This window comes from Dermacentor silvarum, chromosome 2, assembly GCF_013339745.2.
Source record: "Dermacentor silvarum isolate Dsil-2018 chromosome 2, BIME_Dsil_1.4, whole genome shotgun sequence".
In the NCBI taxonomy this organism is placed as follows: Eukaryota; Metazoa; Arthropoda; class Arachnida; order Ixodida; family Ixodidae; genus Dermacentor; species Dermacentor silvarum.
In genome coordinates this window covers 126206618-126232954 of record NC_051155.1, presented here as the reverse complement: position 1 = coordinate 126232954, position 26337 = coordinate 126206618, and the positions used below count along the sequence as shown (strand labels likewise).

At 48.4% G+C, this 26337-nt stretch overlaps 1 protein-coding gene across 1 annotated transcript in view; it reads left to right on the top strand.

Annotated features, from left to right (window-relative positions):
• LOC125943522 (uncharacterized) overlaps positions 1-26337 on the top strand; it is a 1494167-nt gene that overhangs the window by 472913 nt on the left and 994917 nt on the right. The gene's annotated exons all lie outside the window — the stretch shown is intronic.

Below are 26337 nucleotides of genomic sequence, written 5' to 3'. Positions count from 1 at the left end.
CAACGCTTAGCAGCGTCGGTGGGCGCTACACGAGCATCCTACTCATGGTAGTGCAACATCTTCGTTTTCTCTTGCTACAAAAAAAAAAAAAAAAAATACCAAACATGGTGAGTTGGCAACTTCGAGATGATCTGGCTTCATACAACATTTGAAGTGAAAAGAACTGAAAGAAATAAATTATACGATTGGAAAGTTTCTTTCGACAAAAATATTTAGGTAAAACAGCTGATGCATTATAATAAGAAGCATACATGCTTCTCTTAATCTTTTCCTCCCCATTCCTAGTCTCTAAGTGTAGTTTAACCAACCGAACTCAGCACTGGTTTAACTCCCAACCTTTCATTTATTCTTCTCTCTCTTTCACGATCTTTAGAGGAAAAACTTGAGGTGGTCGAGCGCCATGGCTGGGACACTTTGGCTTGAGTAGACCAATTACAAAGTTAACTATTAGGCAACCCCTCGAAGCCCCTTCTGTCTGATGGTTACTTTTGAGTTAACATATTTAAAGAGTGTAATCGAGTCAGGAAGGCATCTCGCTTTCTTTACTGAACGTGAACGACGTGGTTTCAGGGGCGGCGAACATTTTACGGAATGAAAATGGTACTGCTTTCACAATAAACTTTGTCCCAGTTGAGGGATAGAAATGGCGTAGAGAAATGTTTCCTGTGTATTTGCGCAAAAGAAAGAGTTTGTATGTGACACAGCTAAGAATCCTGCTAGGATATAGTGAATCTTTATGTCCCGTAAAGAATAGGCATAAATCGCCACTTGGAAAGACAGCGTAAGATCGTCTAGAGATTGCAGGAAGCAGTTGTAGGCTGCAGGAGTACGGAGACTTCCTTAGTAAATTAAGTGAATCCGAGTGTCAAATTATTGCGGAATCAGGGGCATATGACTGCTCATTAGCGATTTAAGATATAAAAGAATAACATGGCCCTTTGGCTTTCTTTTTCATTCCTTCCTCAGAATCCGGTACCCAGGGCCAAGACCACATATGGTTCCTCGAAACGTCCTCTAAAATAAAACTCAGTCTCGGGCAAGCCTGCAGCATTGAGTCTGCCTGCCGTAACAACGGCGATTACACGGTGCATCTTCTTTCTACCGGAAAAATCAGCTCCTCTGACTGTCCTTACCATCGCATACTTTCGAAATTTCCAAATTTTCGATCCATGAGGGTAAATGCGAGCTTAGAACTCGCTGGGACTCCGTTGGCGCAGTTGCATGCCAGAGAAGGATTATTAAATCAAAGCCCTTATAAGGTTTCACATCTCAGTGACTTTCTGCGCTATGTCGTGCTTTGGAAACATGGTGGTGCTTATTTGCTCAAGTCCCTCAAAGGAATAAGAAACAGCCTGTCCTACGAGGCTAAAAATAAGACCGACCGGTAGGTAGCGCTGTACTATTCTTCGACAAACAGCATCCCGTACTCGGAGCGCTTATCGATAAATGCGCAAGCTGGTACAATCCTAGGTGGTGGAGCATATGCGGGCCTGCATTGACGTAACTGGTACGTTTAGACGCCGAATTTTATCGGCACGTGAATTTCCTCAACACGTCCGTTTTCTTCGGAGTTTCTTATGAAACATGGCAGGACTTGCTCGATGCAAGAGTGGCATCAGCGGTGCTTAGGCTGGTAAACGGCAACTGTGGTGTCCACTTTTGGAACAATGTTAGCAAAAATAAACGAGTGGTGCCCGGACATGGCTGTGCACTGGAAGTTCTCGCTCATGCCCACTCCCCCGAAGTGTACAGATTAGCCTCCTCCGAGAGATACTTTTGAATGCATCATGTCCCGTACTATCACCTTACCTTGCATATCATAGCAACAATATTGCTGGTACATTTTCCCTTGACTGTGACCTTGACCTGGGCGCAGAAGGCTATAGGCCATGATGAGGTGTTGTAATGATGCGTGAGATTGTAGAGAAAACGTGCGCGCTAAAAGTGGCTTTTTATTCAGTCACTAATAAATGATGCTTTTGCATTCACAAGATCCACCTTTAAAGAAAGTACCTTTTGTGCTGTGTGCCTTGCAGGAGATATCAAATTCGAACATTTAGGCGAACTTTCTATTGCGGTATGGTGCGCTTCGTAAATGCATTTGCCTTATTCACCCTCTATGAATGTGCGTCTATAACCTTCTATGAAACTTCACTAAGGCAGTCATAAGAAACCAGCTTACGAAAGAGTTGCAGGTGTCAGAAGCAATATTCTGTTTCACCCGAGATCATTCAAAATTTAAATAGCCCTTCTTTTAGTTTGCATGTTCACTAGTACTCGTCTTGATTCTAGAGCCCCATACACCGACAAATTGAAATTTTCATTGTAGCAGGCATTAAAATAGGTTTCTCTATGGCTTTAACAATAATTTCTAACTCTTTTGTGCAGCATGAAGAGTTTTGAATTGAAGAAGAAGACTAACATTTATTGAGGTAAAAGGGAGGGGGTTCAGCAGCTAGATGGGTGGGGCCCCAAGTCCAGGGCTCCACTGACTTCTGCCGCCAGCCGGACGTGGCCCAGAAGCGCTAGTTGCACTCCCGGCTCTGAGCTAGCGAGGAGTACCTCCCATTGCTCCGGAGAGCTTTCTATTCTATACCTATCCTGTAAAGAATTTAATTTATCTGCCCTTTTACTACATCCCCATGAGACGTGGTAGAGGGTCAGTGGCGATTCGCGACACCACGGACAATCGTGCCCATACAAGGTTGGAAAAATTTGGTGCAGTCGCAATAAATTTGGATAGACCCCCGTTTGAATTCTACGGAGGTCCATTGCGTCTTCCACTTCAAGAGATTTGTGGGGGACGCCATACTTTTGCCGTGCGCCTCGCTGATGAGCAAGAATCTCGCGCGGATCCAACCGAGCAGGATCACTGTCTTCCTGCCCGCGAAGGCCATCCAGTGTCGTGTGGGGTGGTTGTAATTGGGAGGGCGGCTGGTGGTCCGTTCGGTTCGTGAGCTCTCGAGCTAGAGCGTCCGCCCTCTCGTTGCCCTCTAGGCCAGCATGTCCCGGGCACCAGACCAGCCTATAAGTGTTTTTTAGATCCCTTCCTACTAGGTTGCGTATTTTTAATGGGAGGCGGCCGTTCGTAAAGAGTCGGCACGCCTCCTGGGAATTCGAGATGATGGTAATGTAGGCCTTCCCGACTTTTCGCTCCCCATCTTTAATTGCCAAGGCGATGGCGAAACACTCGGCCTTGGCGATCGAGGACGTGTACAGGGAGGCGCTTGATACCACGCTACTCGTGTCGCTATTGAGTACTGTAACTATACTGCGCGCTTCCAATTATATCTCGAAGCGTCTGCGTAGAGTATGTTGTCATTGCCTCTGACTAGTTTTCGGAGCCATTTTATTCGTTCCTCTCTCCCTTTTTTATGCCTTTCTTTGGCCATATTCTTCGGGATAGGGGCTACCGAGATGTTGCGTCGAACGGATTCTGGCATGTCCACTAGCACCTCGTCCAAGTTTTGGGGATGCGGTGGAAAGCCCGTCCTTATCAGGATCTCCCTTCCTGACCTCGTCTGGCTGAGGCGGTTCCTTTGAGAGATTAATGTAGCAGCCTTGAGCTCGGCGTACGTGTTACGCACGCCGATCCCGAGAAGCCTGTCTGTCGCAGTGGCTACCGGTAAACCTAATGCCGCCTTGTAGATCCCTCTAATGATATAGTCTACTTGCCCTTCCTCGCTCTTGTTAGCGCCTGCACTAAACGTAGAGTGTCGGTTTCCTTCATCCCCTTTTTGTGGAAGGTGATCCTCTGAATCATCTTAGCCACCTGTTTGGTTGCTGATTTTAGGAGACCAATTGTGTAATCTGCCCTACCGTTGCTCTGGACACAGAAACCCAGGATACGAGCAACGGTGACCTCTTTAATTTTCTGATTGTCGATTTGGATTTCTATTTGTCCGTTACTTTTGTAACGTTTTCCATGTATACGGATCACCTCCGTATTTTCGGGGGCGCAGCTGAGACCGCTGGCTCTGGCAAAGTTTTCTACGACCAGGGCCGCCTCCTGCAGGGTCTGCTCCTTGCTGGCCAGAGACCCACGCGTGGCCCATAGAGTGATGTCATCCGCGTAGAGGGTGTAACCTAGCTGCGGGACACCGTCCAAGGCCCGCGCGAGTCTACGCATGGCGATGTTAAACAACAAAGGAGATATGATGGCTCCCTGAGGCGTGCCCTTGTTTGGCATTTGGAAAGGTTCAGACTTTACTTTTGAGATACCAATTGTTGCCGTCCTCTCCGTGAGGAAAGCCCTTATATAGTTGAATATGTTTTCGCCGCAACCAATTATATTTAACTCTGAGAGTATAGCCTCGTGAGATATATTATCAAAAGCCCCCTTCAGATCGAGAGCAAGCAGCAAATGATCCCCACCCGTGGGAACGCCTTTTAGGACCTCTTCCTGTAACAGGAGGAAAGCGTCCTGTGTCGAGAGGCGACTGCGGAAGCCCAGCATGGTAGCCGGGAACAGGCCCCTGTCTTCTATGAAATTTTGAAGTCTGGTGTGAATGACCCGTTCGAAAAGCTTTCCCATGCATGACGTCAGTGATATGGGTCTGAGTGCCTGCAGGGAAGGCTTCTTCCCGGGTTTTGGAGTGGTTATAATTTTGGCCTTTTGCCATTCTTCAGGGATCTTCCCTTTAAGCCAATAGTGTTTATTAAATTTATTTGTTTGGTCCTATATGACTTTGTCACTAAGGTTCCTGATCATGGCATTTGTAATTTGGCCCTCACCGGGGGCTGTGTTCCTCTTGGCCGCCTGGGCTGCCGCAAACACCTCCGCCTTTGTTATCGGCGCGTCTAGGTTTTCATTTTTTGCTCCCGTGTAACTAATTTGATTTGTCGAATTTGTTGTTGTTGCACTCTCGCCAATGTATCTGGCCTTGAGAGCCTTTATGTGGTCGTTATCCGTGCCCGGGAAGTTTTCGGCGATTTTCTGCATTGTTCTGGTGGTCGCGGATTTAGACTCATCTGGGTCAAGGATGTTCCTCAGGATGGACCAAGTTTTAGCAGTGCTTAGTGTGCCCTGAAGCGAGCTGCAAAAGCTGATCCATCCCTCAGTTGCCAATTTGCTTGCGTATTCGTTTGCTTCCTCTGCCAGAGCCGCGATCCTGCGCAAGAGTTTCCTATTCAGTCGTTGAGTTCTCCACCGCTTCAGGAGGCTTCGCCTGATCTCCCATAGGCGTAACAGGTGGCTATCTACTGCCGGTGCCTCTATGGTTCTTGCTATTTTCTTCGTTGTGTTTGCGTGTACCGATTTTATGTACTCAGACCAAGCCCCAATTGATTCCGGTACGGATTCGGGTGGCGGATCCCGTTTTCTGAATTCCGCCCAATCTGTGATCCTATGACTCTGCGCAATTTGGGTGTCGATAGGGAGACGCTGATGATATAATGGTAGCTTCCTAGATTTTCCTCCAGGTTTGTCCAGGAAGCGTCTTTGATGTTGAAGGTGAAAGTGAGGTCTGGGAACGTGTCCCTACTTACACTGTTGCCTACTCTTGTGGGCGCGGTGGGAAGCGTTATTAAGGTCAGACCCAGCCTATAGACGCAGCGTGTTCGAGACGCGTTCCCTTGGGTGAGTGTTTTATATAACCCCATGCGGTGTTAGGTGCGTTAAACTCGCCCAATACCAATAGGTGGTCTTTGGGGCCCGTGATATTAACCGCTTGCGCGAGGAGATCGCTAAAATCCACATCTCTCTCTTTTGGAGGACTGTATAAGTTCACTATTACAGTCCTCGCTTTGCCCCTCCTTTGGGGGAATAAGCTGATTATTTGATGATTGAATTTAAGATTTTCTATATACTCTGCCTTTGCCGCAATCGTCTTGCTCACCAGCGTGGCTATGCGGGGATAATTAGGGTTTTGCAGAGCGTAGTATCCGCGCAGCTTCACCATTTTGGTGCCAATTTCTTGCAAGCATACTACGTCCGGTTGAATTGGCGCCGAGTTTATATAATTCTGCAGTGCAGCTGCGCGCTTGTGAAAAGTGCGGCAATTCCACTGCCAGATCTCTAATTGTTCCGCACTTTTTAAATTATTTTTGGCCATGATGTATGGGCGCTTCCGTGTCGTCGCGCTCCGCCTTTGATTGTTTGCTCCTGCCCGCGGAGGCCGAGCGAGGGCGCTTGTTTATCGTCCTCTGCAACCTTCCCACGGCTTCGTTTACGTACTGTCGTTGAGTTCTCAATTCCTCTCCGACGAAAAGTTTGATTTCCATCATGAAATCTTGCAGGAGTTTATTAACGTTAGCGATACCCTGCCTGTTTTCCTGTAACTGTGCCTGTATTTGCTGCGTTGTTATTTAGTATTACGGTCGGGATGGTGGTACTTTCGTCCATCCTCCCTTCCCCTCCTTCACCTGACGTCGCGGTTCCCCTTGAATTCACGCGGTTTATTGACGGTGTATCGCTTGTGCTCTCACTACAGCCTCCAGCTGTCCCTTTCGGAAATTGTGGTGGTGGCTGCAGCTTAGCCTCTAGCCTTCTCTCTAATGAAGATATTGCCGCCTGTAAATCATTACGCTCCTCGGCCATTTGTTTCCTGAGCTGCTTGACCTCTTGCGTCAGCCTCTTATTTTCTTATAATATTTTTTTATATTGCGGATTTTCTGTTACCGGAGCACTGGGAGATACTACTCTCGCCCAGCTCACCTGATTTTTGTTTGTCCGACCGGCGGCTTGCGGGTCTTTTGATTCCTTGGCCTGGAGGGAGCCCGTCTTGGTCTGGGGTCCTCCGCTTTTGTTCTGTTTCTTTAGGCTGGATGACCCAGGGTGAGCAGATACCGTGCTGCCGTTGTTGATTTGCCACTGGTTCCTAGATTGAGGTCTTGATCTCGAACTCGATGGGGATTGGGATCTTGATCTCGACTGGTGCTGTTCCTCGATCCCGTTCCGAGCTGAACCGTCGCTGCTTGTGCAGTTCTAGTTGAGGGAATTCGCTGTCCGAGTTGGCATCGCAGGTCCACTCAGGTTGGTCCCCCCTCTTTTTTGGCTGCTCCATCCTGGATTTTCTGGGAGGAGCAACGCTTTTAAGTTTTTTCTTGCATAGACTGTCTCCCGTGGGGTGCTCCCCGTCACAGATGGCACACTTGGGGGTGCAGTGGTGTCCTAGCGTTGGTTCTCTTGCCCCGCACTTGGGGCACACCTTGACATTTGGAGTTGGACATACATCTGTTTGGTGTCCGGTTAACAGGCATATCTTGCATACCTGTACTGTTGGATTGTATGGGTAGCAGATTAACTCGGCTCCCATCAGGTATACGCTCCTTGGCAGTACAAGGCCCGTGAATGTGATTATTGTCGTCTTTGACGAGCCCAACATTCTTGCTCTCTCAATTTTCACTCCTTGTGTCCGAACACGCAGGTTCTCCATAAGCTCAGCCTGCGAAGTTCCGGCTGGTATTCCGTGAACTATTCCCCGCAGGACGCCTTCGGGGTCGGCCACGTATGGGTTGAAGGAGTGAGTTGTCCCCCTGATGTTTAATTGGCTGATCTCTCGCAGCCTACTCGCCACGTCTTCGCTTGGCGTGGATACGAATACAATGTTTGATCCTGGGTGGATCCGCAACAAAAAGTCGTTGCCATTGAAACTTTGTTGGCAGGCATCTATCACCACCCTGGAGAGTTCCAGTTCCAATATGTTTTTCACCAAAAGACCCCTGTGTGGCCTCTGAATAATATTGATATCCTCTTTTGGCAGAGGAGGTGGGCCGCGGCGTTTCATCCGTCGTAATCCCTGTTTGGCGTGACTTTCCTTTTTCAGCGAGTGGATCGCTTTTCGATTTCGCGGTTGTATTCGCAGTCTTCTCCATGTCGGATTTATGCTTTTTTAACTGTTTCTTCTGTTGCCTGCGCGAGAGGACGGTATGCCAAGCGTCATCAGTCCAAGCGCGGCGTTCCGAATGGTTCTCGTCGCTATTCTCGTTTCCGAGAGACGCGTCGCCAGACGCCGGTTGTTCATCCGAACTTGTCAGCGGAGACGAGATTTCGCTCTCGTCCGTTTCATTGGTTAGATATATCGGCTCCTCAGAAGGGCCGGGAAGCTCTTCATCGACGTCCATATGGCGAAAAAGGCGATCAAGCCCAGCTAGGCATGCTGTGGCCTTACGCGTTTTCCGCTAGTGTTCTTAGCGTTTCACACAGAAAGGAACGAAGGTAAGGTAAATATCGCTCACCTTGAGTCCTTCGTTCGTGTCGGTAAGTGTCCAAATTCAGTGGTTGTTGGTCCGTGCGCCCACACAGACACACAAAGCCGTCGCACCCCGCACGTGCGAGAGTCTCCCGCGACGCGCGACGCCGGCTGTAGTCGTCGTGAGGGTTAGCGTCCTTACTTGTGCTTCCAATCTTTCGAAAGCGCTTTCTCCTCGTAAAGTCGTTCCTGGTCCGAGATCGTGGTATCCACGGGATCCTCACAACTTCACGAAGCAGAATATACGATTTTCAGGTGGGTTTGAGCGAAAATTCCTCTTGAAAACCTCTGAGAAGGCGGAGCGTAGTGCGAGTCCGTCCTCACTGATCGGCGCTCCGCCTGGTGTGTCTTGAATTGAATATAGTTGAAAATGAGCGTAAGAGAGGAGGGAAAAACATGGAGCCGGAAGAATTTTTCATGCAAGAAGCCGCCAGCTATATTATAGACATTTGGTTATTTTCAATAAATGTCCCTATGAATCTGTTCCACTCGCTTTTTATGTCTCTTTCGAGAGTTTGGCGCAGTTGCATGTTTAACAATGCTGCATATAAATAATAGAATTGGGATCAGGAAGTACACCCTGCAAGAGATTGAAGTTTCTGAAATGTGAGTGCTGACGTGGACATAGCTAATCAGATCCAAAAATTGATTCTTGATAGTGAAAGACGGAAGACGACCAGGACAGGCAGCACTGGCAGACCCGTTTATTCCACCGGCACGGCCGAGGCTCAAACACGAAGAAAAAGAGAAACAGGGATGATGATGGCTATATACAAATGAGAACGATGAAGTACGTGAAATGTGCTTACACTAATTCCCCCCCCCCCTCGTGGAAGCGGCCAACCTGGCCGCAATCTAAAGATCGGCTGAACGGGGAATAAAGTAATTCATGCGGGAGACGTGAACAATTTCTGCACTACGACGACGGCGGTCCTCGACGGAGTGAAGCGGAGTGACTAGATAGTTCACTGCGGAAGTTTGTTGTAGGACTGTGTAGGGCCCAATGTACCGGTGAAGGAATTTCACGCAAAGTCCAGGGGTTCGAACCGGCGTCCATAGGAGGACTTGGTCTCCAGGATGGAAGGCGATGTCGCGGCGTTTACTGTCGCAGCGACGTTTTCTTTCTTCTTGGGTAGCGGCGGTGTTGCGACGAGCAATTTCACGGCAATGCGCGAGTCGAGCTGCAAACTCTTCTGGGAGGGAGGTGTTAGGCGAAGCAGGAGAGAAAAAGAATTCGGAGTCGAAGACGGAGGAGGCAGATCGTCCATACACCAGGAAGAAAGGGCTGTAACCGGTAGTTCGTTGTGTCGCAGTATTATAAGCGAATGTAACACAGGGAAGGATGTTGTCCCAGTTTGTGTGGTCAGGACGTAAGTACATAGAAATCATGTCAGAGAGCGTTCGGTGGAAGCGTTCAGTAAGGCCGTTGGTTTGCGGGTGATATTTAGAAGTGGTTTTATGCTTCGTATTAGTCTGCCGCAAGACTTCTTCGAGGACGTGGGACATGAAGGCTTTGCCATGATCGGACAAAAGAACGCGAGGAGCACCATGGCGCAAGACTATGGATTGCAGGAAAAAGTCAGCAACCTCAGAAGCAGCACCAGATCGAAGAGGCGCAGTCTCGGCGTATCTTGTTAAGTGGTCTACCGCTGTGACGATCCAGCGGTGACCGGAGGGCGTCAACGGCAAGGGACCGTATAAGTCAATTCCAACGCACTCGAAAGGTTCGGTCGGACATGGCAGAGGCTGAAGAAAACCGGCAGGCGGGGATGTGGAGCGTTTGCGGTGCTGACACAACGCACATGAGGCAACGTATTTGGCTACCGTTGTGGACAATCCAGGCCAGAAGCAGCGGGTCTTGATGCGGTCGTAGGTCTTGAGGAAGCCTAAGTGGCCGGCGGCAACGTCATCATGAAATGCTTCTAAAACTCGAAGACGAAGGCAGCGAGGTATGACTGAGACCCACTTGTTACCCGTAGGATGATAAATATAACGATGAAGCACCCCATCTTGAAGGTGAAATTGCTGAAGCTGGCGTCGCAAGCGGCTGTTGGGTGGTTTAGTTAGGCCGCGAAGGCGATCAATGAGAGTTCGACAGTAGGAGTGTGCGTGCTGAAGGGAAGCTAAATCCGAGCGTGAAGAAAGCTGAGCTTGATCCAGTGACATTAGCGTGAGCTGGTGGGTGGCAGGCGTAGCGTCAGAGTGACGTGGTAGAGACGGGGAGTGCGCACGATCGATAGAAGGTGAAAGCGGGCATCGAGACAGTGCGTCTGCATCATGATGACATTTGCCAGACCGGTACGTTATCGTGAAATCATATTCTTGTAAGCGCAGTATCCAGCGTCCCAGGCGTCCTGACATGTTCTTCATAGATGACAGCCAACACAGAGCATGATGGTCGGTTACGATGGTGAAGTGGCGACCATAGAGATACGGGCGAAACTTCTGAATGGACCAAACAATAGCCAGGCATTCCTGCTCTGTGATCGTGTAGTTCCGTTCAGATGGCGAGAGGGTCCGGCTAGCATACGCCACAACCTGCTCTTTAGACGCGGGACACCGTTGCAGGAGCACTGCTCCGATGCCTTGCGCACTTGCGTCAGTGTGGAGTATAGTGGGTGCCCTCTCATCAAAATGGCGAAGCACCGGTCCGGAAGTGAGATGTTTCTTAAGGGCTTGAAATGCCGACTCACAGTCTTCGGACCATGTGAAAGAGGCGCCGGTGACCAGGAGCTTATGTAGAGGAGCTGCTATTGTAGCAAAATTGCGTATTAAACGGCGAAAGTAATACGCCAGGCCGAGAAAGCTGCGCATTGTTTTTTGATTTGATGGGCAAGGGAATTGAAGCACAGCAGCAATCTTCTCAGGGTCAGGTTGGACGCCGTCTTTTGAAACGACGTGACCCAGCACTTTGATGCTTCTGCTGGCGAATGTGCACTTTTTAGTATTAATCTGGAGACCAGCATCTGAAAGGCATTGGAGGACTTCGTCTAATCTCTGTAGGTGTTGGCTGAAGCTGGAAGAAAAAACAACGATGTCATCCAGATAACAGAGGCAGGTCTTCCACTTAAGGCCACGAAGAACAGTGTCGATCATACGCTCAAACGTGGCTGGAGCGTTGCACAGGCCAAATGGCATTACATTAAATTCATAAAGTCCGTCCGGCGTGGCGAAAGCGGTTTTCTCTTTGTCAGCCTCGTTCATGGGAATTTGCCAATATCCCGACCGCAGATTAAGGCTGGAAAAATATTCCGCTCCTTGTAGTGTATCTAAGGCGTCGTCAATTCGAGGCATGGGATACACATCCTTGCGTGTAATCTTATTGAGCGCTCGATAATCAACGCAAAAGCGAACGGAACCATCCTTTTTCTTCACCAGAACGACAGGAGACGCCCAGGAACTGGATGAAGGTCGTATAATATTTCGTGCTAGCATGTCATCAACTTGGTCTTCAATGATCTTCCGTTCCGACTGCGAAACACGATATGGGCGACGGCGTATAATTGCAGAACCGTCGGTTTCGATGCGGTGTGCAGCTACGGAAGTCTGGCCCAATGCGGTGGCACAGCTATCAAAGCAGGATTTGTGCTTAGCCAAAAGGGCGAGTAACGCATCCGACTGGGCAGCGGTTAGGTCAGAACCAAGGCAGCGATGGCCTAGCGGTAGAGCATCCGCCTCGTATGCGGGAGGTACCGAGTTCAAATCCCGGTGCCGCCGGGAACCCACCGGCTTTTCTAATGGGTAGAGATGTACCCTGGCCTGGTGCTCGGCTGTCGTGGGGCAATAGAGATTTCAGCTCTTGTCTCTGGGCGCCTCTTGTCCAACCGCAGACGGCCTTGTAGACGAGCATCCGCCGCGGCTGTGGGAGGCAAGTGCTGCCGCCGGGTACCTACCGGTAAAATAGGTACAAGCGCGCTCCCGGCCTGGTGCTCGGCCATTATGGGACCTCAACGCTTGGAAAGGGGTGTTTGACCTCAACCCGAAGGTGCCCCCACCTCAATAGGTGCTTGGGGCGCCACATGGGAAATGACCGCCATGGGAGCGGCCCAGACATCACTTGATTTCCGTGCTCACGTTGGTTTCGACGGGAATTCAGGGCGCGGGCTCCTTTCCCAAGCGTATCACCCCTGAAGGAAGCCGAACGCCAGGCCGGGGTACGCTTGTACCCTTTTGAACCAGTGGGTGCCCGGCGGCGGTGAGAATCGAACCCACAGCCTCCCGCAGCCGAGGCGGGTTGCTTGGTTGCTGCTTTTTTTTCAATCACCAGTCAGAATGAACGAGATGCTGGACTCATCAACGAGGGCTCCAGTGAGTAAGATTGAAATTGTGTGGCGTGATCTCAGATTTTTTTTTCAGAATGTTCAGATAAATGCTATATAGGTGTTTTTTACGTCATCTGGGCATATCTGCAATCAATGCAGCCGCACGTATCAAAGCTCTAACTGTACTTAAACATTACGGTAATAAATAATTCCACCGTTTCTATGTTGAGTGAACCTCCGGCGCATCGAGTGAACATTAAAACCGCCACCAAATCTTGGAAATATAAGTGGAAGACCATATAATGATGAGCAGCCGATATGTCTAAGGTACTTAATAAATGATCACATTTCAAGCAGATAATATGCTTTTATAAATGTGAAGCTTAATATATTCCAGCTGTTTTCGATGCCGTGGAATACATTCAACTTAATGAATTCGTTTCGCTCACTGTTGGTGGTTCTTCGAAAATTGTGGACATAATAACATGCTAATATGTTAAGCCTGGCATGTGTGGAAATATTTGAAAATGTGATTATTCTAAGCTCTCCTGCCTGTCGTCAAAACTATTCGCATCAGGCGGGAAACCTTCATCTGTAGTCAACGACCAGTGATGGAACCAGCGCCCTTATTAGGTGACCCTCAGAAAAAAACATACAGATTTGTGCCAGCGAATATCCATGTGTACAGTCCCCATCTCTTTTCTTGTGATTCGCATTCATGGCACCCACTTCGCTTTTCGGGGAAGCTGCACTGCCTTGAAATCTCTTGCTTTACCGAGGGAGCAATTTATGCACGAAGAGTGAGTGACAGGCATATGAAGGAATCTATGAGTCCGTTAAGCCTTCACTGGAACAATTCGACCGCAGCTTGCACCGACACATAAATGTCGTAGGCGCTGTAGTTGGGGAGATGCTTGTTGATCTGAGCCATGTAGACAATTAAGCGAACCTTTCTTTGCCTCTTCTCCCGACTTCCGGGGCTCTGCTGCTGCTGTGATGGTCTTGCCACACGTGCGGCTGGGTTTTTTCGCAACACCACCAGATGTCGCTCGCCTCCGCGCATCCCGGGCGGCGCTGCCGCAGCTGCATTTCACAGTTAGTGTGTATGGCACGTACTGTGCTTGCTTTCCGATGTAACAAAATGCAGCTACTGGGTTGTGGAGCTCACGTGCTGGGCTGGGATATCGTAAACATTACAATCGTCCATAGCCTGAAGAGAGCGCTTGCAGCGGTCGTCTTGGAAAACATAATCAGAAGAAAGTTGCGCGTGGAAGTTCAAATGAAAAAGAGAATTAAAACGATTGAAAAAAAACTAGGACATACGAGACCGTGCAGTTTGAAAATTTTTTCACTATCGTGAGAAGCAGGTTGTGCTGAGGAACACTCCCTTACAAAGAAATTGTTGAAAAGTTACTTAAGTGCCATTGGTCAACGTCAACAAATGGCATTGAAAGTACATTGTGGTATTGTTGACACATGGTTAGAGAAGTTGTTGGTAAGTGTTGATAATTGACTGGGCACGGTGGGCCGCAGCAGGATTTGACACTGAACATGCCTGCACTTTTGTTTCTTCAGGTTGGTTGCTGTTCTTGCCGTAGTGACGATCCCATGTTATCGGTCCTACCGTGCCCAAAGCTTGCGTTGAAATGGCGTATGAGCGTGTTCACCTATGTGACCTGATCTTATGTGGCGACGTGGAAAACAATCCGGGTCCCAATGCTCAAAACATGTTCGTTCAAATTATAGAAACGCAGAACCAAATGCAAAAAGATATTTCCGATTTGAAAAGTTTTCAAGAAAAACTGGACGCATCGTTTAACTCTCTGTCCGCTACATTCAAACGAGTGGAGCACGGTGTTGTCAATTTTTCAATCAGTATTTACATGATCACGTCAATCGAACAGCAGTTGAAATATATTCACCAGCCATTTAACATGCAACAGATGATGGTAAATGATATCGAAGACCGTAGTCATTGCTCCAATTTGATTGTCCATGGAATTCCTGAAGACGAAAATGAAAATAAAAAATAGCTCAGAGATAAGGTGCTCATGGATATATTCCAGAAAAATTTAGGTGTGCAAACTTCCTCGGTCAATCGAATTCACGGGCTCGGAAAAACAAATAATAAGGAACGTCCAGTTATCCTTTGCTTACAGGACTATGTAGAAAAGAAAAATGTATTTTCCAATGTAATAAAGCTAAAGGGGATCGACTATTTCATCACGAATGACTATTTCAAAGAAACCTTAAGAAATCATAGGTTACATTGAGAATCATCTAAAACAGAGAGGGAAAATAAACTCAAAGTAAAGCTCATAAATGACAAGCTGACAGTTAACAATCAGACATATGTATAGGACGACGCTACAAATGAATCGCATTCATTCAATCGCCAAATGAAGCGCCATTTTATTGCGGCTGTGTTGAGTTGTACTCCATAGATGGCACTCTAAACGTTTGGGAAACGTGTTAACTTGCGCACAGCTACAGTAAAGGTAGCACACATTTCGGCACCTGCATGCTTGCTGCCCGCTTACAATAGTAAAGTATACTGATGATTTTATAATACGCTTGCGAGTGCGATGCAGCACAAAACTTTTACTGTGATGTGCTTTGCAGTAATTACTTCTTACGACCGAATTCATGCTTTGAATTTCGGCCACCACTCATATTACGACGAAATAGTATTGTAGTAGTCTGTTGTAATAAGTACCGAAGAAGGCAGGAAATGAAGGGTCGTGTGCATTCTCTCTCACTTCTCAATCGACAACTGAAATGCCCCGCAGCCATGAGAAAGATAAAGGCTGAAAGGCAAGATAAGAGAGAGGAAAGTTACAACATAATGGACGCATAGAAAATACGGCGACATGACTGTGTAAGTTTCCTGCATTGAGCAACATTTGATTTCAGAGCGATATTGTAGAGTGGCATAGCGCTGATTTGTGCAGTGCCTGGCTGTCAAAGTGTTCATCTGTGTTACTATCTTGAAGTGTACTACCACACCATTTCAGATGCTTGCCAATGATGAAAAACCCATTCATGTGCTGTCAAGTAGCCTGATCTATTGAGAGCTGTCGATATCATATTTTTTCGACACGCATTACAACAGTGCATCTGTTGGATGCAGGATATCAGTGCCACCTTGAGGGTTATACCATGTTTGGAATAGTTATGGACGATTGATCAATAAAGCACGTAACAATTGTGTTTCTACCCACATTATTCTGCACAGACATGCTAGTTATGTTGGAAGTCTTACTGGTTTCAATAAAAACGGTCCTCTTGATATCGCACGACCCAAGAGCAGGACTGGTCTGTGCTGGTCGGCTACTTTAGGTCTGCCACTGTATACGGTACACCAGGAATTTGATGGCACGTTCTGTAGACCAGCAATGTGCTGACAAATTCGTCCTGCGTTCGGAGCCACTTCAAATGCAGGACGAGTTTATCTTGTAGAAAGTTCCAGCCGCGACGCGTTCTGCGGTCACAAAGGTCTTCACTGGGTGAGTCAACGTATTGCCGAAGCTGTGCAAGCGTAAATGCATCACTAAAATCTTCATTCCACGTTTTCTTGCCGTCGTTGACGGAGAAGAACGGCCTGCACAACGCATTCGGTATGTTTCCTTCGCGATGGCTTCACGATCGCTACCCGCACACTCCAGCAGGGACGATGCGAAGCTATTCAACAAAAAACAATGCGGAAAAAACCAAACGCAAGAGCGCCGCGAGAGATTGCTTGGTAAATGCTACCAGGGCGCGAACTAAAGCGGAAAGGTGAGAAGGGGCGTTAGCGGGAGAGTCTTGCCCGAAAAATTTAGTTGAAGTGACGGCCGCTAGAGGGGTAGATTACTGGAAAAAGGTCCGTTCTTTCCCTGCGTTCTCCCATACCGGATTCAAAGATCGCGTTAAAAATACGTCATAGGACCCGCCTTCTATTCCTTTTTCCTTCTCTCACTTTTTTGCTGAGTGGCGCACTTCCGGTGACGGTTTCGCGGGCGAGCTGTTGCGTTTGTTTTGTTTTAGGCACTGGATGATTTTACGCTCTCTACAGAAGAACACCCGATTAGCGGTATAAGTCAGTGCCACAATCGCAAGCACTGAGGCAGGAACCAGAGAATAAAAGAGAGAGATCGCGGCTCTGGAAGACGGTAGAAAATGACAATGTTTCGTTCTCTGCGCGCGCGACTGCACGACGTGGGAAGAAGATTAAACAGAAGTAATTCTGTTGCTACAGTGCGGAGTGAAACAAGAACACGCAGACATTAAGTTAGTATGTTTTATTATTTCCCGAAACTTTATTTCTTCTATTGAAGCAACATGTTAAACAAAGAACTGATGTTGCCCTGAATAATTCTCGAAGTCAAGCGTCATTATGAGTGACTTCACAGCACGGCCACATGCCTACGCGCACTTGTGCGATTGACGTCGATTCTCCGGCTGGGAGCGCGGCACCCGCGGCATGTGCAAACGGCGTTTGGTGTGTAATGAACGCCCGTATTGAGAAATGCATCTTAACTTGAAGCCCATGCTTGACGATGTTGCCCAAGACGCTGTGCTTTCTTCGGCGCGTTTACGACAGGCGTCATATAGATAAAGTCAAACATGAGTTTAATTTAGGATGCATTAATGAAGATGTAAGCTGTTTCCGCGGCTGTGAAATACGTCTATACCACGGTTGGGGTCAATAGCTTTCAGCTTAATGTGCGCCATACGTACTTTATTGGCCTATGCATACCACTGTGAGAACTAGTGGCAAAAGTGTTCCTGCGCTGGCGAAACGCATCCCGCCTTATCAACTATCGTGTCATACAGGTGAAATTGCGGGAGAAACTTTGCGCACTGCCTTGGCGTTTCTGACGACTTGCACGTTCTCGAAAGTATGCCACTACGAAGATATGCGACCGTTGGGAAACATAAAAAGTTCGCCTGCGTTTCAGCTCTGACAGTTCTATTCGTCGTCGGGCGTTTCTGGTACAGTTGGAGCGAAGAACAACTGAGTGAGTTATCCATCCTGTCAGATTCCTTTGTAATCAACACATGCAGAAACTAGACAGAAATGAAGGTAGTTTAATGCATATAATCAGTCTAGGGCATCGCACGCGGCATTGTTTTGCGTTAGGCCACTGAAGTACACGAGACACTTTCTGTCGTGTAAAGCTGTGCCCTCCGCCAAACCCCTCCGCCGAGGGGATGGGCCAAAAGAAAGAGGATGACGGTAGTTATGGATATCATTATTCATTAGATGTCAGGTGCAATAGGCTAGTCGCCACAGAGAGGAAATGGAGGGGGATCTCCTGCGAGTAAACCTGTGACAAGATCCATTCACGCTACGATTGCACGAGTTTGAGCTTGTCCGAAGGTTGGGATTTCTCTTCATATAAGGTGTTTAGGCAAGCCTTTATTCCCCAGTGACATGCGTACACGCAATCACTGGGAGTCAGTTTAATAAAATTGGTGAAGTGACATATGTTAGTAATACATGCTTTATCCCTGCTACTGGTTGTAGTTGTGCTCTGGTAGTATCAGTAGCTCAAATGAAGCCCCTGTAGCATTGGCAGAGGATAACGTTATATGGGTTTACACACTAATGAATCTGATCACAAGCTTATAACAAGCTGTTATTAGAAACATGTTAGGCATGAATATTTCTGCACACTTGATTAGCTGTGGACGCACAAGAACTGTTGCTACATAAAAGATTCATTCATTCGTTGGGCGGGATACAAGAGAGTGACTTCACAGCACAGTTTTGATTTGCTTTTCTTTAACGTGTTATCTTGTACGGTTTCATCTACATAAGAGCCGGCTGTTTGCCTGTTTTTCGCATTATTGCACGTGTTTTACATGACGGTTCGGCAAGGTCCGTTGTCATTGTGCCACTATAGCAAGCCAATAATGCTATGTAACTGTGTAGTTAACTACCGTTCAAAGCAAGGGTTTATACAGGTAAGCAGATACAAAGTCCGCTAGATATTTAGGGTTTATTGGTTTCAGTGCAGGAAAAAAAAGATTCCCGATCAGAGAAGTGATAAAAATTGGGGAGAGGCACTTAAGACTGCTTACGTGTGGGAATGCGAGAGCATTATAGTTGGGGACATGTGTTTTTTGTCCGCGCAAGCTCTCCCCTGCGATCTTACTGCGCCTCGGTAAGGCCGAATGAAATCGCACCAGGCGTCTCAACTCTCTCGCTTCTCCGCAAGGAGTTCATAACTCGAAGGACCGCTCAGCGCCGTTCACTGGAACATTATTGCGTTTTTATTTTACGCACTCATTTTATACACTCATGACGTGGCGCCACATCCTCCCCATTGGCTTTGCCGCCACGTGTACAATGACGCACGCGCCAGGTCAGAGGTTTACAATGCCCGATGGCTGTGACGTGACGTGTGCAATGACGCACGCAAGCGTCACGACAGACCTCCCAGACGACGCGCGCTACTCTGGAAGCATCTCGTCGCCTCAGTGCGCGTCTTGCGCGGCACTACGCTTTTCTTCTCCCGCTGTCGCCATACCCTCCTTCCCCACTTGCGTCCTCGCACTCTCTTTGCTCTCGCCGATTGTTTCATCTCCCCCGGCACTCGTTCGCTCGATTACGCCGGGAACGCCGACGCTCGACGCAGGAACGGGCGCATAAGAGCTGCGCTATAAAATGTTCTATGCCGGTGTCCGCGTTAAGAATATATGATTAGGCGATCTGACCGGGAAACATTTAATTGCACTAAGAAATGTCGCAGTTTCACGCGAAAGGTGAAGCATCAATTGCAATACAAATTAGTAGAGAGCTAAACGGAGTAAGGATGGTAGTTTTATCAGCTGTATAAATTGCCCATGCAGCTGCACCAGCAACGCGCAGAACTGTTGTCGACGACGTTGGCATTTTGCTCTCGTTCGCACCTAACGCGGGCGGCATTGGTGGCTGTTGCCGGTGCCTCTGGCGACGGCTCAGAGGTTTTCGATGCGATCACAACGGGACACTCGTCGAGCAGCGTCGGAAGTCTTTACCACCTTCTCGTCTAGCAACGAGTTTATATAAATGCGCATTTGATGCCGCAGCTAAACGTCGCCTCCCCTCCCTCCCTCCCGTCCCCCCTCAGCCTTTCGCACGACGGAAGAAGTCGCGTTTGCTCTCTGCCGTGCGTTCGCTCCCCATGAACTCGCGCGTCGCTCACGCACATACAGCATACAATTTCATCGCCGTTAGACTCTACACGGAGCCTCACGGCGACGGAGACGGCGACGCCAGAAATCCGCTTGGAGTGTCCATATAATTGCTATCACTAGAAAAATAAATCCAGCCGATCCCACACCCTGTGGGAATGGAGGTTATACGAAGCAATGTGTTGGAGAGCCTGCCAAGTTAACGAAACGACGATGAGAGCACCAGGACGCAGGCGACTGTTTCGTGGCCTTCATGACTCGTATGTAATGCCATTCATGTCATGACATACGAGTCAATTCATTGTCATTCCTTTTAATGGAAGACCTTTACGGACCATCACGAAGTGATGTGGCGACGTCAAAGTTAGTCGACGAAGTTGTCGCGACGTCAATTTGAGTTTTTATTTCCTAGCCCAATCGCAACTAAGCCTCTAATGTTTTCCGCCTCTCGTACAAATGCAAGCGGTAAGTAGTGCCCAGCTGCTGTTGATCACCAGGGATAAGTGGTGACTTTTGTGGCACCGTACTGGAAAAACGAAAGCTGGAAATCCCCAACGGGCGCCCCGCTGTGCGTGAAGCGAATGGTAGTAAATAGACCACTTAATTCATCAAAAGAGGTGAAACGGCCTCGCGCCGCAGTAGAGGCGGCGAGCAGGAATTTACTGAGAGGGAAGTAGAGTGGACGATGGTCCACCTGCAAAGGCGCTGCCTCGACACCATAGCGAGCTCAAGACAAAGGCGGATAGCGGGCAGCGCGCTGCCGACACTTTCGGTGAAAGCGCCGCACGTCGGAGAGCGGTTAAGTTGGTTAGACGCCGTTGCAAAGAAAACGATACACATGGCGTGCGTGCCTCGCTACGGTGTCGCGATGCGGAGGCTGACCATAGCGTCGGTAGTAAGAAACACATAAACATTCTGGTAGAACCTGTCTTAGTAACTAAGGATGTCGACGTTAATGCGGTTAGTATTCAATCAATGTTTAATAAAATTCAATTCTGCGGTTTTACGCGCCAAAACAACAATATTGTCACGACTAAAGAAGACAACGAACGGAGGGACAATATCAGTATCAGGCATGCCGTAGTGAGGGTCTCCGGATTAGTTTAACCACCTGGGGGTCTGTAACGCTCACCCAATGCACAGCTTAGACAGACATTTCTGCATTACACCCACATAGAAATGTGGTCGCCACGGCCGGGATTCGATCCCATGCCCTCGGGCTTAGTAGTGCAACGTCGTCGCTACTACGCCACCACGGAGGGTCATTGAAGCAATTTTCAGATGCACCGTGGCTTCAACGCTGAATTGAGTATGCTGCCGGAATCTTCTCTCGCTCTTTGATGATGATTATGGTGATGATGATGATTTATTGTCATCATTATTGAAACGGGGCGATGACAATAGTCACCTAGCCTGCTTGACTTTATTGGGTATGATTTTAACTGCGCCATAAACAGGGAGAAAGGAGGACGAAAAAGACAACACGTGCGCAGACTCACAACTAACCTTTAATGCGTGAAAGATGACATATAAACAATGAGGATACCAAAACAACATGATCTGATTGGCAAGACATGGTCACATGTACACTTCAATCATAGTCTCGCGCCTAGATATTGCACTTCGCAATCTGTAAGCGCCACCGACGGATCACTGATGCATCCACGTGTTTTCTTTATATTTTCTATTTTCGTATATTTTATATTTTATATCGCCATAAGGATCGCATCACGCGGGAGATCTTCGAGGCTTATGCAATTAAGAAAACACGTGGATGCATCAGTGATCCGTCGGTGGCGCTTACAGATTGCGAAGTGCAATATCTAGGCGCGAGACTATGGTTGAAGTGTACATGTGACCATGTCTTGCCAATCAGGTCATGTTGTTTTGTTATCCTCATTGGATATATGTCACCTTTCACACATTAAAGGTTAGTTGTGAGTCTGCGCACGTGTTGTGTTTTTCGTGCTCCTTTGTCTCTGTTTATAGCGCAGTTAAAATCTTTCCAATATGAACTTCAACCAACTAGCCGAACTTGGTGCACTACTTCATTAGGTATGCTATAGATGTTTTTCCTTCTAGCATTTTTCAAACATCTCCTTAACCTTATTCTTCCTCAACAGTTCTCTATCTACCTTGTACCGCTACCTATGCCTGTAACGGATCCGGTAGTAGAAATCTCTTCCCTGCATTTTTACAGGGAAGCTGTATATGTCTACCCTTTCATAGAATTTTCAATGTACTGACCTCGAAGCTCCCGCGCCCTCTATGAGGAGGCAAAACAAACCCGAAAGGCATGTGCTCACCCCTGGCGTAGCAAGAGGAACTCTAGGAAACGAGCTGCGAGTAGCAGAGAGGATCGTGCCCGAGAGGCTGCCCGTAAGCGCGGGCTCGACAGGAAGACGGGCGTCGCAGGTACCACGCCAGTAAATTGGAAGAGCACAAGGGTGCGTCTGCGAAATTTCAGAGGGACTTTCTGGGCAGACGAACAAGCTACTCACGAGGCCCAACTTGGTGACCGCAGACGTGATCTTGAGCGAGAGCGTCGGGTGGCACGAACCAGCTTGGAGGCGCCGAGGAGGCTGCCCGTAAGCGGCGGGCTCGAGCGCAAAGCCCTCCAGATCGCGAAGCGATTAATGGGGCGCAACGACGGAGGTACCACGCTCGGAAGGCTGTACTTACAGTGGTGTGGATACGAGATTCCCCAGAGACTTCGTGGACAAAACGTTTGGCTTTAGTTGTTGCGTGTGTGTGACCGATTGTGGCTTATATGTGGCACATATCGGAGATTCCGAACATTCGTGACGTCACTGAACGCTACAACGCGATTTCCGTGTTGGTGCGTGTAGTGATTGATCTTTGTGTAGTTCTTTTACAGCTCCGTTTGAACCCACATTCACAGAGCGGAATGGCTGCGATTGTTTTCCACCAATACTCTAAATGAGTCTTGCTTATCTCGACAGCTAACCGTCTGATGCTTCCGTCCACTTTAAATCTAAGTGCTTCTGGAAGGTTTACGTTATGTACGGGCCTCACTGGGTGAACTCTTTAGCATTACATTAGGATGTGCGGACACGTCCCCGGAGTTTCGCAGCAGCGTGCACAATCCTCGTCGTGTTGCAAATATTTGCTCGGGTATGTTTGTAGTTTTCGGCAACTAGCTCGTGCTTGCTGCTGCACACGCTGCTCTATCTGACGGCACCGCCGTTAGGACCACGCGTAGGGGGGGGGGGGGGGGGTTGGTTGTACTGCGCGTTACAGATATTTGAAGGACCATTTATGCCACAGTGGAACAGCACATAGCTGTTGGCAAATAACTAGCTACCCAAGTTCGCGACAATGAGGTCCACTGAAGAGCTACAAAGACCGGAGTGGCCCATAACCCAGGGCTCCAAGTTGCTGTTAGAGAGCTTCACAGAAAGCGGTACATTCCCAGAGCCACATATGCAGTGCCACATCGCCAGTGGCCCACGTCGGTGCAAAAGAGGTTCGTTGAAGAGCGACACATACGTACTGAGTGCCACATACTCAACGACCCAAATTATTCCGGCAGTTGGATTCGAACCCTGTTCTTCATCGCAGCAGCATGAAGCGCTAACCATTTGATCACAGACTACCCTGTACCGAGGTTGGAAGGAAAACGGTTAGATATACACAGTCTGTCCCCGAAATGTGCGTGTAGTACCGAAATAACGCTAATCGCTTTAAAACAACGCCACAAAAAGTTGACAAGGGCGGCTGTGTGGGCTAGCTTGAAGAAATTTGAAGCATCCTTTATGGCATAAAATGTGAAAGAAACACTACGAAACGGGAGACAGGGGGGGGGGGGTGATAAACTTCCAACTGATTCATTTCGTGACCCTGTGAAAGTTCATTTACTCATAGGAAACAACAACGCACACAGACCCCCGCAGGGGCGTCTGCGGCAGCAGGCGTTTGGTGAGTTGCGCCACCACGTACCCGAGCACATGAGGGTTGGACCCTCCCGCGTGAAGCCTTGCGTGGCTTAGCCGTGTCTGGGGAAAGGGGGATCCTGGAGGTTGAGCTGATGCCGGGTGTTCGGACCTTTAAGGCCCCCCGGCGGAGGCAACACACCTCTTCGGCCTCTGCTTCACATAGACGGCACCACTGGGCTGACCCACCCAGGGGAAATCGGCAGTTGCATTTTCCTGTCCTCCTCTTAAATCTTCGTCTTTCTCTCTCACTTTCAATCTATCCTGTCTTCTTATCACTTCCCTTTTACTTCCGTTTTCGCAGGCAGCTAGGGTTAACCTTGTGTGGGTAGCCAACCTTGGATACTCCATATTTGGTTATAGTAGTGGCGTACAGCTGGCGTTTGCAGGACCTAGCTTTTCCAGTTTCTGCAGCGTCCCCTCGTTGGGCTCGATGGCCGGTGGCTGGCGTCACTGCCGAAAAATGCACCAATACTTATGGCTGAACCATTCCCCTCCCCCCCCTCCATGATCGCCGTCAAAAAAGAGGGCGCACCGAAGATGTTTTCCAATTTTTTGGACGCTAAACGCATAACTTCCCCCGCTTTCGTGTTATGCATTCTGAAAAGTCGGATAAATCAGTACGAACAATTTCACCTTTCCTTGTCTCAAAGTCAATGTTGCGTATAGGTTCGCTTTGTGTTGTGACAAATATTGCGTGGGACAAGCAGGGTGTAGTTACAATGAAGGTTTCGGGAGCATAGCAAAGAATATCGTAAGAGGCGGTTTTCTTGTTTCTCGCTGCTAGAGGTCTGGCTGCACACCTGACTTCAACAGAGGTGCGGCCAAAAAAAGTTACCATAATCAGCCGACTGGTGAAATAAACGAAGCTGAAATCATAGCAAGGTTTGGACAAATGTACGTGTGTAACGTCACCGTCTGTAGGTTTATCGTGTAAAGAATGGACGTTTCTTCGCTTGCCGGCACTTGGAGAATCTCTTAAGTGTTTGATGTTGGTTGCACTGAGCATATGTGTCAACGCGGTCATACAGTCGTCGTCACGTTATCGTCTTCATACAGTTGTCACCTAATTGTCCTCATGCCATCGTCGTCACGCTATTGTCGTTATAGCATCTGCTCTATTTTAGAATCGTCATCCCATAGTCGTCATGCCACCTTCGTTGTGCCATAGACGTCACTGAGTAGTCCTCATGTAATGCACATGCCTTCATTGTAATAGGCAACCGGGGTGATCTAGCGTAATAGCAAAGTGGGCCATACCGGAGACAGTATGTGTCAGATATAGCCGAAGCAATCCAAATCTCAGAATCATGAGTGCTACGGATTGTAAATACAGGTGTCTTCTGCAATACGGTGTGCTAATCGCAATAAAGTGGACAGACAGCGCGAGATGGGTTCTGCCAAGTTTTTTGAAGCGAAACCTTCATTACGCTACCTCGGGCAGCCGTCGGCAACCCAACAGTTTTCATCTTGAGAGCTAGCGGTCAAACCACAAAGGCGCGTTTATAGTACATTATTGGTGTGTGTGTGTGTGTGTGTGTGTGTGTGTGTGCGTGTGTGTGTGTGAGTGGTGGTGCTTGCGTGCGTGCGTGCGTGCGTGCGGGCGTGCGTGCGTGCGTGCGTGCGGGCTGTGCGTGCGTGCGTTGTGTGTGTGTGTGTGTGCGTGTGCGCGCGCGCGCGCGTGCGGGCGGGCGGGCGGGCGGGCGGGCGCGCGAGAGTGCGGGCGAGCGTCATCAGACGCCGAGCGCGTCGGAGCGCATTGGCCGCGCGTCCGGTTACGTTGGCGGCGCCAGTACATGGAACCGTTGGTCGAACTATAGCCGCTGTTGTTTTCGCCAACGTGACATAACACGTGCTCGCGTTCACGCAACGTCGGACTATATTTAGGCTTTTACGGAGCCCTGAAAGGAGACATTGCCGCCGTTTCCCGAGTCGAGTTGGGCCCTCCTGCGAGTTGCAACCAAGTCTGACTTCTTTACTTATCACCGCAGTGACCTCATAGCCATAAAAAAGATGAATAAACACTGTATTCATTTCAAAAATGTCTATATATCATTGCGAAACCACACCTCGGCCGCAGTTCGATAATGGGCCTATGCAGGGCAGTGAAGCTTTCGCTATCAACTAGGGTTAACCAAAGCTAAACCACACCAACTTTGTATTCGCCTGCTAGGAAAAGATACGTTCTTTGCGAATGTTCTTAGCCAATACAGAGATGTTCTTTTTAACACTGGAGGCGTTTACACCTGTTGCCTGGTTACAACATCAAACCTTTCTTTCAACAATTATATATAAAAGTACTTTTGTTTTCAACGAGGGCTGTTTACGGCACGGAAGAAAGGCTAAAAAAAGTTACACATACGAATGCCACCCTCCATCGTACTGGAAGTCCAGCAAATTTTTTTAATTACAGCCATCTGCATAAATGTCAGTAAGGAAATGTAATTGTACATCTCATTTCCTTACTTGCCTCAAACAGCGGAATTGAACAGATAGTTGGCGGATCGTCACTGTCGTCTTCGTTGCGCACATGGGAACGTTAATTTGTTTTTTACCCATTTTTTGTTACCCAATCACACACCATTCTATGACACATTTCCTGTATGCGGTGCTGGTATATTTAAAGCTTTGTCATATACGTCGGTTTAGCAAGACGTGGTGATTACGGTTTGTACAAATTTTTTTCCCCCAGCGCCGCCACTATGTACAAAAGACTAGTAGTTATGAAAGTGGCGCTTCAAGCGGCGTGACGTCAGACGTGCGAAGCAA